This window comes from Dermochelys coriacea, chromosome 4, assembly GCF_009764565.3.
Source record: "Dermochelys coriacea isolate rDerCor1 chromosome 4, rDerCor1.pri.v4, whole genome shotgun sequence".
NCBI lineage: Eukaryota > Metazoa > Chordata > Testudines > Dermochelyidae > Dermochelys > Dermochelys coriacea.
This window is the reverse complement of record NC_050071.1, coordinates 117,884,528-117,894,115: the sequence shown is the minus strand read 5'-3', so window position 1 is coordinate 117,894,115 and position 9,588 is coordinate 117,884,528. Positions and strand designations below refer to the sequence as shown.

At 40.7% G+C, this 9,588-nt stretch overlaps 1 long non-coding RNA gene across 1 annotated transcript; it reads right to left on the bottom strand.

Annotated features, from left to right (window-relative positions):
- Positions 1-457: 457 nt before the first annotated feature.
- LOC122460003 lies at positions 458-7,647 on the bottom strand. Its single transcript, XR_006281014.1, has 3 exons — positions 7,515-7,647; positions 2,806-2,811; positions 458-468 (listed from the first exon to the last, which is right to left on the bottom strand). It is a non-coding gene; the product is annotated as an uncharacterized LOC122460003 (long non-coding RNA).
- Between the last annotated feature and the right edge of the window lie 1,941 nt (positions 7,648-9,588).

The window sequence follows — 9,588 nt, the reverse complement described above, 5'->3', positions numbered from 1 at the left end:
TGAAGGGCCCTAGTCATGTGGTTAGGATTAAGTTAGTTTTCAGAGTAGCAGCCATGTTAGTCTGTATTCGCAAAAAGAAAAGGAGTACTTGTGGCACCTTAGAGACTAACAAATTTATTAGAGCATAAGCTTTAAACTGTCCTATAGAAATGTGCAACAGCAGTGACATCTAGTGTCAAGAGCTCAAATGGCAAGCTCCAAACCATCCTGTTATGTTGTTTATGTATAGACTGAGCAGCAGACCATACTGAGACAATTCGAACCAGGATGTGGCCCCTCAGCACTTCCCTGATAAACCTACTTTATTTAGACCTCAATTCCTGTCACTGCCAGGGAATACATCAAGGGCCTTAAAACATATTCCTGTGCAGGATAATGGAACTTAGGTAGCAATCGTTACTAGTATTACCATTTCATTATTTGTGTTACTGTAGTGCTTAGGAGCCCAAGTCATGGACCAGGACCCTACTGTGCTAGGCAGTGATCAAACAGAACAAAAGATGGTCATAGCCACCTGGAGGTTACCATGCCACAATGGCATGGATTCTATCATGCCCCAGGTTTCAGAGTAGCAGCCGTGTTAGTCTGTATTCGCAAAAAGAAAAGGAGTACTTGTGGCACCTTAGAGACTAACAAATTTATTAGAGCATAAGCTTTCGTGAGCTACAGCTCACTTCATCGGATGCATTTGGTGGAAAAAACAGAGGAGAGATTTATATACACACACACAGAGAACATGAAACAATGGGTTTATCATACACACTGTAAGGAGAGTGATCACTTAAGATAAGCCATCACCAGCAGTAGGGGGGGGGAAGGAGGAAAACCTTTCATGGTGACAAGCAAGGTAGGCTAATTCCAGCAGTTAACAAGAATATCAGAGGAACAGTGGGGGGTGGGGTGGGAGGGAGAAATACCATGGGGAAATAGTTTTACTTTGTGTAATGACTCATCCATTCCCAGTCTCTATTCAAGCCTAAGTTAATTGTATCCAGTTTGCAAATTAATTCCAATTCAGCAGTCTCTCATTGGAGTCTGTTTTTGAAGCTTTTTTGTTGAAGTATAGCCACTCTTAGGTCTGTGATCGAGTGACCAGAGAGATTGAAGTGTTCTCCAACTGGTTTTTGAATGTTATAATTCTTGACGTCTGATTTGTGTCCATTCATTCTTTTACGTAGAGACTGTCCAGTTTGACCAATGTACATGGCAGAGGGGCATTGCTGGCACATGTTGGCATATATCACATTGGTAGATGCGCAGGTGAACGAGCCTCTGATAGTGTGGCTGATGTGATTAGGCCCTATGATGGTATCCCCTGAATAGATATGTGGACAGAGTTGGCAACGGGCTTTGTTGCAAGGATAGGTTCCTGGGTTAGTGGTTCTGTTGTGTGGTGTGTGGTTGCTGGTGAGTATTTGTGATTTAATCATACTACAGTAGCATCCAAAATGTTCTAGGCAGACAGCAATACACAGTGCCTGCTCCAACAGTCAGAATGTTCAGAATGATGATTGGTATGTGTTTTGTAAGCTCCAAGATTATCTCCAACTGCCCCTTTATCCAATCATTGTTCGTTTCTGTTGTTCTTTCAAAAAAAAAGTGAAATGGAACCCAGCATTAATTTGGGAAAACACCACAGCCATGATTCAAAAGCATATGACTATACAAAAACACCCACTCCAGAGTACGTTGGGCAGTGTCCTTTACCTCAGTTTCTCACCTTGTGGTGTGAAAGTCTGATAAATGTCACTCCCCTCTTCCTCCACTGCACCCCCTCACAGTTGCTGTTCATGGTCAGCAAAGACCCGGAGTTCAGAGGTATGTTCACGTTAGTTCACCTCCTACTCCGGATGGGTGGGAGGCACAAGCATCCAGCAGTGAGTGTCTCAGCTGCTAAAGCCACCACTGCAACTGGCAGTTTCATAGATTCATAGATACTAAGGTCAGAATGGACCATTCCGATCATCTAGTCCGACCTCCTGCACAGTGCAGGCCACAGAATCTCACTCACCCACTCCTATGAAAAACCTCACCTATGTCTGAGCTAAAGAAGTCCTCAAATCGTGGTTTAAAGACTTCAAGGAGCAGAGAAGCCTCCCTCAAGTGACCCGTGCCCCATGCTACAGAGGAAGGCGAAAAACCTCCAGGGCCTCTCCAATCTGCCCTGGAGGAAAATTCCTTCCCGACCCCAAATATGGCGATCAGCTAAACCGTGAGCATATGGGCAAGATTCACCAGCCAGATACTACAGAAAATTCTTTCCTGGGTAACTCAGATCCCATCCATCTAATATCCCATCTCAGGGGATTAGGCCTATTTACCCTGAAAAGATCAATTACTTACCAAAATCCCATTATCCCATCATACCATCTCCTCCATAAACTTATCGAGTAGAATCTTAAAACCAGATAGATCTTTTGCCCCCACTGCTTCCCTTTGAAGGCTATTCCAAAACTTCACTCCTCTGACGGTTAGAAACCTTCGTCTAATTTCAAGTCTAAACTTCCTGGTGGCCAGTTTATACCCATTTGTTCTTGTGTCCACAGTGGTGCTGAGCTGAAATAATTCCTCTCCCTCTCCTGTATTTATCCCTCTGATATATTTATAAAGAGCAATCATATCTCCCCTCAACCTTCTTTTAGTTAGGCTAAAGAAGCCAAGCTCCTTAAGTCTCCTTTCATAAGACAAGTATTCCATTCCTCGGATCATCCTAGTAGCCCTTCTCTGTACCTGCTCCAGTTTGAATTCACCCTTTTTAAACATCGGAGACCGGAACTGCACACAGTATTCTAGGTGAGGTCTCACCAGTGCCTTGTATAATGGTACTAAAACCTCCTTATCCCTACTGGAAATGCCTCTCCTGATGCATCCCAAAACCACATTAGCTTTTTTCACAGCCATATCACATTGGCAGCTCATAGTCATCCTATGATCAACCAATACTCCAAGGTCCTTCTCCTCTTCTGTTAATTCTAATTGATGCGTCCCCAATTTATAACTAAAATTCTTGTTATTAATCCCTAAATGCATAACCTTACACTTCTCACTATTAAATTTCATCCTATTACTATTACTCCAGTTTACAAGGTCATCCAGATTCTCCTGTATAATATCCCGATCCTTCTCTGAATTGGCAATACCTCCCAGCTTTGTATCATCTGCAAACTTTATTAGCACACTCCCACTTTTTGCACCAAGGTCAGTAATAAAAAGATTAAATAAGATTGGTCCCAAAACTGATCCCTGAGGAACTCCACTGGTAACCTCCCTCCAGCCTGACAGTTCGCCTTTCAGTAGGACCCGTTGCAGTCTCCCCTTTAACCAATTCCTTATCCACCTTTTGATGTTCATATTGATCCCCATCTTCTCCAATTTAACTAATAATTCCCCATGTGGCACGGTATCAAATGCCTTACTGAAATCTAGGTAAATTAGATCCACTGCATTTCCTTTATCTAAAAAAAATCTGTTACTTTTTCAAAAAAAGGAGATTAGGTTGGTTTGGCACGATCTACCTTTTGTAAAACCATGTTGTATTTTGTCCCATTTACCATTGACTTCAATGTCTTAACTAATTTCTCCTTCCAAATTTTTTTCCAGGACCTTGCATACAACAGATATCAAACTAACTGGCCTGTAGTTACCCGGATCACTTTGTTTCCTTTCTTAAAAATAGGAACTATATTAGCAATTCTCCAATCATTCGGTACTACTCCTGAGTTTACAGATTCATTAAAAATTCTTGCTAATGGGCTTGCAATTTCAGGTGCCAATTCCTTTAATATTCTTGGATGAAGATTATCTGGGCCCCCCAATTTAGTCCCATTAAGCTGTTTCAGTTTCGCTTCTACCTCAGATAGGGTAATATCTACCTCCATATCCTCATTCCCATTTGTCATGCTACCATTCTCCCTAAGATCCTCTTTAGCCTTATTAAAGACTGAGGCAAAGTATTTGTTTAGATATTGGGCCATGCCTAGATTATCTTTAACCTCTACTCCCATCCTCAGTGTTTAGCGGCCCCACTTCTCTTTCTTAGTTTTCTTCTTATTTATATGGCTATAGAACCTTTTACTATTGGTTTTAATTCCCTTTGCAAGGTCCAACTCTAATCGACTTTTAGCCTGTCTCAATTTATCACTACATGTTCTGACCTCAATTAGGTAGCTTTCCTTGCTGATCCCTCCCATCTTCCCCTCCCTGTATGCTTTCTGCTTCTTCTTAATCACCTCTCTAAGATGCTTGCTCATCCAGCTTGGTCTATAACTTCTTCCTATAAATTTTTCCCCTTTCTTGGGATACAGGCTTCCGGTAGCTTCTGCAGCTTTGATTTAAAGTAATCCCAGGCCTCCTCTACCTTTAGATCCATAAGTTCTTCAGTCCAATCCACTTCCCTAACTAATTTCCTTAATTTTTGAAAGTCAGCCTTTTTGAATCAAAACTCTAGTTGCAGATTTATTTTTGTTAATCCTTCCGTTCAGTTTGAACTGAATTAGCTCATGATCACTTGAGCCAAGATTATCCCCTACAACCATTTCTTCTATGAGGTCCTTGCTACTCACCAAAATTAAATCTAAAATGGCATCCCCTCTAGTCGGTTCAGCAACTACTTGATGAAGGAATCCATCAGCTATCGCATCTAGGAAAATCTGAGCCCTATTATTATTATTACAGCACTGGTCCTCCAGTCTATATCTGAGAAGTTAAAGTCTCCCATGATCACGCGGTTTCCATTAGTATTTACTTTATTAAAAACATTAAAAGGGCTCTATCCATATCCAAATTAGATCCTGGAGGTCTATAGCACACCCCAAGCACTATCGTAGGAGAGGCTTTACTAGTTATCTTCCCCAATGTAATTTTTGCCCAGACAGACTCTGTCTTATCCATTGTATCGCTTCTTATTTCTTTACATTCTACCTCATCATTGATATACAATGCTACTCCACCACCTTTACCTTTGTTTCTGTCTTTCCTAAACAGCACATACCCTTCAATACCTGTAGTCCAGTCATGACTACGATTCCACCATGTTTCTGTTATCCCTATAATATCTGGTTTCACTTCCTGCACCAGTAGCTCTAGTTCCTCCATTTTGTTACCTAGGCTCCTCGCATTGGTGTACAAACATCTTAATTTTTGCTGTTTGGCCTCACTCACATTTTGTACCCTATTAGGCACAGTCATTCTACAGCCAGTATAACCTATTAGACTAGTATCCACACCGCCCTCGCTCCTTATATACATTCTCCTACCCACGGCTGTATCCTTTCTTACTTCGTCTTCTTCCCTCTCAATGCTAAAATCTGGCGTGGAGATTACCTGGACATCTCCCAACCATCTCCCCCAAATTCCTAGTTTAAAGCTCTCTTTATCAGTTGTGCCAGCCTTGATCCTAGAAGTCTATTTCCTTCCCTACTCAGATGAAGTCCATCCCGAGAGAACTGTCCTCTGTCTGTGAATGCCTCCCAGTGGCCATACATCCCAAAGCCCTCCTTATAGCACCACTGCCTAAGCCATCTGTTGACAGTCATAATCTTGTCACACCTTTGTTGCCCTTCTCTAGGAACAGGAAGGATCCCACTAAAGATCACCTGAGCCTCAATTTCCTTAAGCGTCTTCCCCAGCCTAGTATAGTCTCCCCTAATACTTTCCAGCGAGAATCTAGCTGTATCATTTGTTCCCACATGAAGGATAATTAGGGGATTCTTTCCCGCTCCCTTTAGTATCCTTTTCAACCTCAGGTCTACATCCCATATCTTAGCACCCGGAAGACAGCACACCCTTTTATTCTCTGGATCAGCTCTAGTTGTTGTTGCAGTTCACTCTGCTGCTGCTGCCCACTGCTGCCACCATTTGCTCTGCTGCCGCCCCCAGCCACTGCTGCTGCTGGCCACCATCCTGCTGCCACTGTCCTCTACTACTGCTTTGTCTCTGCTGTGACATCACATTCTGATGTTTCATCATTTAACCCAGCTCTTGGTGAGTAGCCTCCTGCTAGTGCAGGCTGTGCAGTCCCTTTCACTGCAACATGGTCCCACACCAGTTCAAAGGTTCAGCACCTGGTTATTAGTGATTTCAGCTTTAACAAACATCAAACAAAACAAAGACCCTCAATTGAGTCCCATCAGCCCTGTCTTTAAACACTGGATAGGGGAGGGTCAAATGGTGTCTAGAACTCCTTAAGCAGAACCTACATCACCAAATAAGAACATCTGTCTCCACCCACTCTTCCCTTCACTGGGATTTAGCATCCCTACCCCTGCTTAGTGAGTGAGGTTCAGTTTAAGGTGACCCCCCCCTCCAATCAGGGCAGGCTAAGTACAGTTCTGCTGCCCTTTACTCATGCACTAAGAATAACAACATTTCATTACTTCTGCACTCAATAGTAAAGTGATTTTTGACCCAACACCAGGCAAAATTGATCATTTTGGCAAAGCAGCTCCATCATGCTGTGATGTAGGTGTGTTTAGTGTTTTCAGGAACAGACCATATTTGCATAGACATCATGGGAGAGCATACTGACAGGCTGAAGAGTTACATGTTACATTTTCATTTGAGAGTCAAATTATTTTCACATAAAAATGAATCTAATAAAGGCACACAATCAAAATGGTCATCTGTCACAGGATGACACCACAATTGAAGCTTTTTTATCATGACTTCTCCTTTGTCTTGCACATCAAATGTGGTCACTGATATTCCCTGGAGACCTAAAAGCAGTTCATTTAACTGAGAAAATATGTCCACTAAGTATGCCAGTTTGTGATAGCCAATTTTCATTTTTTAAGACAGTTAGAAAGTTCAGAAGGATAATCCATGGAAAGCATGAATGAATGAATTTTGAAGAAATGGGTCAATATCTTTCCTTAGGATAAATGGACTTCTTTGTGTAGAAGTAATGTTTACTTCCCATGTCACTGCAAAGACTACTAAATATGCACAAATTCATAGATGTGAATTGCTAAAAATTCACAAGTTTAACTGCATCATTAAAGACTATCTTTAATTCTGTTGACATTTTTTCAATGCTAACGCAACTTCAGGTTGCCAAATGTCGACTACATTAATACCCCCAAGTCATTTAAAAAGTAGCCCCAAAATAGCCAAATCTATTTATTGGCTACTTGCTCAAAAGTAGCCCAATCAATTTATTAAAACAAAGGGTTTTTTTTATTAACACGCTGAGCTATACATCAAATAACAAATGAAAGCTTTCATTAGATACCTCATACAGAACTGATTTTAGAAAAAAAATCAATTAAAAATTAAAAAACATTATATACTTATTTCTAATTGCATTCAGTAATGGTAATCAGCGCCCATATTTTTTGTTGAATTAGTTTGTTACTGTTCATCTGTAAAAGGCAACATTTCATCCTCGCAGTTTTCATCGGAAGTAGAATGCTTCTGCTGCAGGTCATACATATCAGCAGTGATCAGTGCAATCACTTCTTTCATTGTTGCAAACTGTTGGCAACAGATTTTGTGTGGTTGCATATATGCCCTAACACAGTGGTTCTCAACCTTTCCAGGCTACTGTACCTCTTTCAGGAGTCTGATTTGTCTTGTGTACGCCCAACTTTCACTGCATTTAAAAGCTTGCTTACAAAATCAGACATAAAATATACAAAAGTATCACAGCACTCTATTACTGAAAAATTGCTTACTTTCTTATTTTTATATCATATAATTATAAAATAAATGGACTGGAATATAAATATTGTACTTACATTTCAGTGTGATACTTGTGCCTGTTTTTCACTTGTGAGCCTTGTAATTCTGAGAGGCAGTGAAGTGACAGCAACAATTAAGCTTTTTCTCCACATTGAGTCTATTCCTACTCTTTGCCTTGACGGCAGTCATAGCAGAAAATGAGACTTCACAAAGATATATTGACCCAAAAAATAACAGAACATCCAAAGCAGAGTTTCCAAGGTCAGTGTAGTCTTTCTGTACTAAGCACCAGAACTGAGTTAGTGTGGAGTCTTTAATTTTCATTCGCAGACCATTGTCTGAGGACAGCTCAAGAAGATTTTCTTGCTGACTGGCAGAGCAGTGGCTAACAACTGACAAAATGAGTGGGTTTCTTACTCAGTCATGTTGAGCTGAGTTGTGTTCAATGTTGGGGAAATATGACAAACTCAGATGTCAAGTGGGCCAAATGATCTACTATTATTTCTTTAATTTTGCTCTGCTCAATTTCCCCTGTGCAGATATCAGAGACATACACATGAAGCAGTGGAAAAAAGGTAGAGTCTTTGTCTTCACATTTGGACTTCCAGAATTCAGTTTTCTTGATAAAAGCATTCACTTTGTCATAGAGATTCAGAATGTTAGTGTCAGCTTTGCATGGAGAAATTTAGATCATTAAGCTTGCTAAATACATTTGGGAGGTAGGCAAATTGAGCTAACCACACAATATTGTCAAACACAGAGGCAAGAGGGGATGATGATCAGAAAGAAACATGTGAACTTCTGTGCGTAATTCAAAAATAGTCTACCGAGTACTTTCCCTCTTGAAAGCCGGCAAATCTCTGTGTGAAGCAACAGTTGTGGGTGTTCTGAGCCCATCTCTTTGCAAAGAATGCGGAACAGGTGAGCATTGAATGGCCTGGACTTGATAAAATTGCCAATTTTGACAGACTCATTTAAAACTTCATGCAGCTCAGAACTCATCTTTTTTGAAGCAAATGCCTCTCTGAGAATGATACAGTGCACCCATTGCAAGGAAGGATTTTCTTTCCTGATTCTAGCTACAAGTCCATTCACTCTCCTGGTCATTGCAGCAGCCCAGTCAGTGCAAATGAATTTGAATGAATTCCAACTCAAATAGTGTTCAGGAAAAAAAAGTCAACTGGTTTAAGAATGTCCTCTCTGGTAGAGTATCCCTTTATACTTTCGCAAAACAGTATATGCTCATTGATATCAGTGGTTTCAGGGTATCGAACGTAAGCAATCAGCTGAGCTTCTCCACTAATATTCTTGGACTCATCAAGCTGAAGGGCAAATGATTTTGCCATTTTAAGTTTCTCTACAAGTTGAGAGACAATATCCTCAGCCATGTCTATGACACACTGTCATTTGATAAGGGTACTTTCTTGAAAGTATTAGCTGCTTTTATTATCAGGCATGTGCTCTGCAAGTGCCACAGCACCAGGCAGAATCAGATCTTCTCTAATTGTGTATGGCGTCTTTGATTTTGCTACAAGAAGGGAGACAGCATATGAAACTCCAAGTGCTTTTGTAGAAATAGTTGAAACTTTTTTTATTTGAAGCTGGCAATCTGTAACTCAGAAAACTTTAGGAGTACTTGTGGCATCTTAGAGACTAACAAGCCACAAGTACTCCTTTTCTTTTTGCGAATACAGACTAACATGGCTGATACTCTGAAACCTGTCAAAAAACTTTCAAAAAATTCCACTGGCTTATCTGCATGCACAAAATGTTTCGTCTTCAAATGTCATTGCAAACGTGTCGGCTTCATACTGTTATTTGATAGAGGACATTCTTAAACCAGTTGATTTTGTTTTTTCCTGAACACTATTTGAGTTGGAATTCATGCAAATTCATTTGCACTGACTGGGC